Genomic DNA, 5,056 nt, shown 5'->3' with positions numbered 1-5,056 from the left:
CCAGGGCATAATTTATATGCTTACCTCAACGCTGATGCCACTTATTCTGTGTTTTTATTTTTGGCATACCTCCCATAACTGTTAAGTTGCCTCAGAGAAGTAATTTCGGTTATTCATCTCTGCATCAATACAACCCTGAGGTGCCCACAATATAAAAATTACTTTATGCAATGCTTGCTGGCAGTTCAAAAGGTCAAATTCACTCATTTAAAAGTAATGGACTTAAATTTAACTAACCATGGAAGCTTCTAATTTGCTAAAACCCCATGAATCAAAGGTAACAAAATAAAGTCCTGGCTTTTATTATTTACTGCTGTGAATGAAGAATAAGAAAAGTATAACAAACCCTTAACAAAAACAAACAGATAAACAATTGCAAAATAGAGCAAAAAAAAAGAATATTCTAGGATAAGACTCATATATTTATATCAGCTTAACGCTCGATGTTCGATGTTAACGCTCATAGTGCTGGAGTCCTACGCATGGAACAGTCAGAATTTCAAGAGCAAAGTGCCTAGTGATTATAGGGATGTCGGAGAAAACATGTAAAAAAGATCAGCCTGACTATATAATGCGTACACACCTGGTAAAGTGTGACCTCTAACTAAGTAAATCATTGTCTGTAGTCTTGAAAATTTGCTTTGATTGATTTTATAAAAATTCGGAGGGATGAAGTATCTGATTTATGATAACTAATTGTATAATTTGTGCTGTTTTCAAAATTTGATTTGGGCTTAGCAGAGGATGTGTCTAGCAAGATGTACCACCTGAAATAGGATTTCACTAATATAATCATCTTTATAAAAATTCTATGTACATATGAAGGCCATTTATGAGATACANTCAGTGAGCTTCATAATTATTCGTTCATAGAAGGACCTGTCTTTATTACAAAAAACGGAACAAAGTGCTGATTTACAGCCTCATCTGAATTGAACGTTATACCACACAAGGAGTTTTGAAGAGAGCGAAACAAGTGGAAGTCCGATGGCGCAAGGTCCGGCAAGTATGGTGGGTGTGGCAACACAGCCCATCCAAACTCCAATAATTTTTGATGGCTGATCAAACTTATGAGTGTTGTCGCGATGGAACACAACTCCTTTATAATTAATAAGCTCTGGACATTTCTGGATGATGGTTTCATTCAAACTGTACAATTGCTGATAGTACACATTTGAATTGATTGTTTGGTTCCTTGGTAGGGGCTCGAAAAACACAACACCTTTAAAATCGCACCACACTGAGAGCATAACCTTCCTCTGATGAATGTCTGCTTTTAATGTCATTTGAGGCAAATCATCACATCGGGTCCAAGACCGTTTGTGCACCACATCATTGTAAACAATCCACTTCTCATCGCCAGTTATCAGAAAAATGTGTTTTCCTCACATTTAATGAGCATATTGCAGATGTTTATACGCGCCATCAAATCAACTTCTTTGAGTTCACACGGAACCCAAATATCGAGCTTGCTTACATAGCCCAGCTTCTTCAGGTGGTCGTGAATGCTTGAATGATGGACGTTCAATGTTTCTGCAATCTCTCAGGTTGTATAACGTGGATTTGACTTGATCAATGCCTTTACTTTGTCATCATTGACCTGGGTGGGCCTCCCTGACCGAGGAGCATCAAAATCATCAGCACGGAATTTTGTGACCCATCGTTGGCACTGACGTTCTTGTAGAGCATTGTCACCGTAAACTTTATGCAACTTTTCACAAGCTTGACACATGTTCTTCCCTTTATGGAAGTAAAATGGTAAAATATAGCAAAAAAATGCACAGTTTGGTGTTCCATCTTCAACTTGTAAAATCTCCAAAACCCAACCAAATCGCTCAACTTGTTTTTTAGAATGAAGCTAGAACTGTCAGCTGTCAAATGACATAGCAATAACATAGATGTGAATGACTAGTACTTTCAAAAATGAACTAGCACCATCTTTTGCAAACATGCGTCATGACTTTTCCGACGACCCAGTAGAAAGCAACAACTAAAATATAATGAATTACCGTTCTCCTCTTGGCTGTCATTAATAAATCCATCCTTTATGGCTACCAGAAACCTTTCACTTCAGTAGAATATATTTATAGTGTGGATTACTTGATATTTACCATGGCAGAGTAGACAGTTTTTTTCTGACAGTATCTGCATGGCATCCATGCATACATGTTCAGACCAGTGTAGCAATAAAGCTATCATGAAAGGAGGACAGATAATTTCACACCATAAAGCACAAAAATTAACTGAAGATTGAATTCACTTAATATCACAAAAGTCAGTGACATCATAGAAAGAAACCTCCTTGTTTACTCAAAAACTTGCTTTTCAGACCCAAAGCTTTACATTTGAAAAGAGGTCTAAAAGTCCAAACAGCATAACCAAATCACATTGCAAACAAAACAGAATTACATATTTCCTTTCTTTTTCACTGATGAAATTCAATGAGTCTGTTTCTGAAACCTGGTATAAATACTTAGGTAAGGGAAGTTTAAATCACAAAGCAGAAAAATATGTTTCATTTTATTGAGTTTGATTTCGGAATGTATAATATGAAGACACACCTGCAGCTATTTGTTCCCCTGGTTGGCATAGAAACCAGATGTATTAAAGGAAGTTCAGATACCACACACAGAAAATAACTGCTTAAGGGTTTTGATCTTAGTAGTTGTATTTGGTTTATGTATTTTTCCTTTGTGATCAAAAGTCATGTGCTTTAATCAATGAAATAGGTTCTAACTGCAGTTTCTAGCACCTCGCTGTAAGCTCACATGTACCGTGAGGCATAACATATTAAATAAATCCACAATTGCTATCACATGTGTAAGCATGAGTCAAGTCTTCATCTTGTTTTAAAAGTTCAGGTAAACAGAGAAAAAATGGTGGTAGAAATAGTCAAAACCAGAGATCAAAAGGTAATGTGTATTTTACAGATGTCTTCCTTCTTGGCTCTGGCGATGCGAAAGCCTTCCCAGAGCTTTGACAAGGCGGCAGAATGGCAGATGCCTGTTCCATAGAAAAGCCGGTGTTGATGTACCGACAGGCCAGCCTCAGACAGGAGAGCGTTTCAGTTTGTGTTTCCCTCGAAAACATAACACATACCGACCAACTCTACAGCATGCAATCACACGGGAAATATTTTTTAGATCAATGTCATTTTATCTTCAAATTGAGTTCAGTAGTTTTTGCTCACATATTTAAAATAAGATGTCTTCTAGGCTATTAAATTTAGAGCCCTACCTCTAGGTTAAGTGCTAAAGGAATTTCCAAGGATCAGATTGCCAGAAATTAAATAATTAAATGCTTTTTTTTTTTAATAAAGAACCTGATCTTTACTGTCTACTGAACTCAAATTTTAAAATGCTAGGCTCAGTGTAAACAATTGCTTTCCCTTGCTTTAAATCTAGTAATATTCTATATGTATATCTTAATATAGTTTATTAATACTAAATGGTATCTCGTTCTCTGTTACCTTCCATGGCATGATTTAGGGTCTAGTTTTTAATAGACTTGTTTGTCTAGATTTAGGCCTCTAAATTTAAGAAGTGAAAAAACATTTGAGAACATATGACCAAGAATGGTATAAAAAGCAAAGAGATAATAAATAAAAGGTGCATACTTGCTTTGGAGAAGATATGTTACTGCTGGGTAATTTATTGGGTTGTCGGAAAAGTCACGGCATATTTTTTCTATGTGTTTCGTTGCAAAAATGCGTCATGACTTTTCCGACAGCCCAATGGTAACTGTTTTCGCTAATTAGAGAACTCATTTGTAGGGAGTAATGAGATGGGAGTGGTATTCCATTCAAGTGTCCCTTCAAGGAATGTCTTGTTTCTACAGCGTTGAGGAGGGCTGTCAGCAAAAACCCATCAGCTGTCAGCCACTTTCTGGATTGCTTTGGCTACAAGGAGCAGTGTCACCAAAGTCACACTGAGAGACTCCAGAAGCAGTTGAGGCATAGGTGGGGGTATGTAGTCCTGGCCCTTTCTGCTCAATATGAGGGAACGATTGTAGCCATTTTAGCCTTGGCGTTCCCTGTGGACTCAGCTGAGGCAAGTGTTGGGCCTATGTTGCCACGGAACTTCTTCTGCCCAACTCGCCTCCCTCCCTCCCTCCCTGCCATTTCCTTCCTGTGGTGTTGATCTTAAGGTAACTGCTTAATGACTATCCTGAAAACTAAACTCCCCTCAGAGTCAGCTTCCTAGACAAGAAACTTGCAAAGAGGATGGTCCATTTTTTCTGACATTACAATAGATGGAAAAATAATGTAAAAGATATTTATATTATAATTAGTTGCTATTTTAAGGGTTTTTTTAGGGAAAGATACTCCTGTTATCCCTTCATATTTTCATATATTTTTTTAAGATTTTATTGGGGGAATTGAGGGAGGGGAACAGCCCAGTTGTTGTCCTTCAATCTTAGTTGTGCAAGGCGCAGCAAGCTCAGCTCCAGGTCCAGTCGCCACCTGGCTGCCTATTGGCAGCTCGCGGCCACTCAGCTCAAGGTGCTGTGTTCAATCTTAGTTGCAGGTGGGCGTATCCACCAACCCCTGCAGGAGTTGAACCAGCAGCCTCATTGTTAAGAGCATATGCTCTATCCAGTGAGCCACCCCGTGGCAGCTCAGCTCAAGGTGCCAAGTTCAGTCTTAGTTGTGGATGGGCATAGCCCACCATTCCATGAACAGGCAGTCTTGTTAAGAGCATGTGCTCTCACCAGCTGAGCCATCCTGCCACCTGCTGGCCGCTCAGCGGCAGCTCAGCTCTGGTGCAGCGTCACTGGCCCATGTGGGAATTGAACTGGTGACCCCGTTGCTCAGCGCTCTCACTCCCAAGCCAACTCTTAACCAACTGAGCCACTCGGCAGGCCCATATTTTAGTATTTCTAAATCACAGATCTGCTAAGATTATTTGACTCTTCAAAGGGCTCACAGGCCTCCTCTCTGACTTCCTGTAGCAGTGCACTCTCCTCTCTTCACTGTGAGTGTGTGAGGAACAGATAACCTCTCGTCAAATGTCTGTTGTGGATCTGAATTCCTCTTTTCTCCAGGTGATTATTTAGT

This window comes from Hipposideros armiger, unplaced genomic scaffold, assembly GCF_001890085.2.
Source record: "Hipposideros armiger isolate ML-2016 unplaced genomic scaffold, ASM189008v1 scaffold_565, whole genome shotgun sequence".
In the NCBI taxonomy this organism is placed as follows: domain Eukaryota; kingdom Metazoa; phylum Chordata; class Mammalia; order Chiroptera; family Hipposideridae; genus Hipposideros; species Hipposideros armiger.
Note: the sequence above shows the minus strand (reverse complement) of the source record.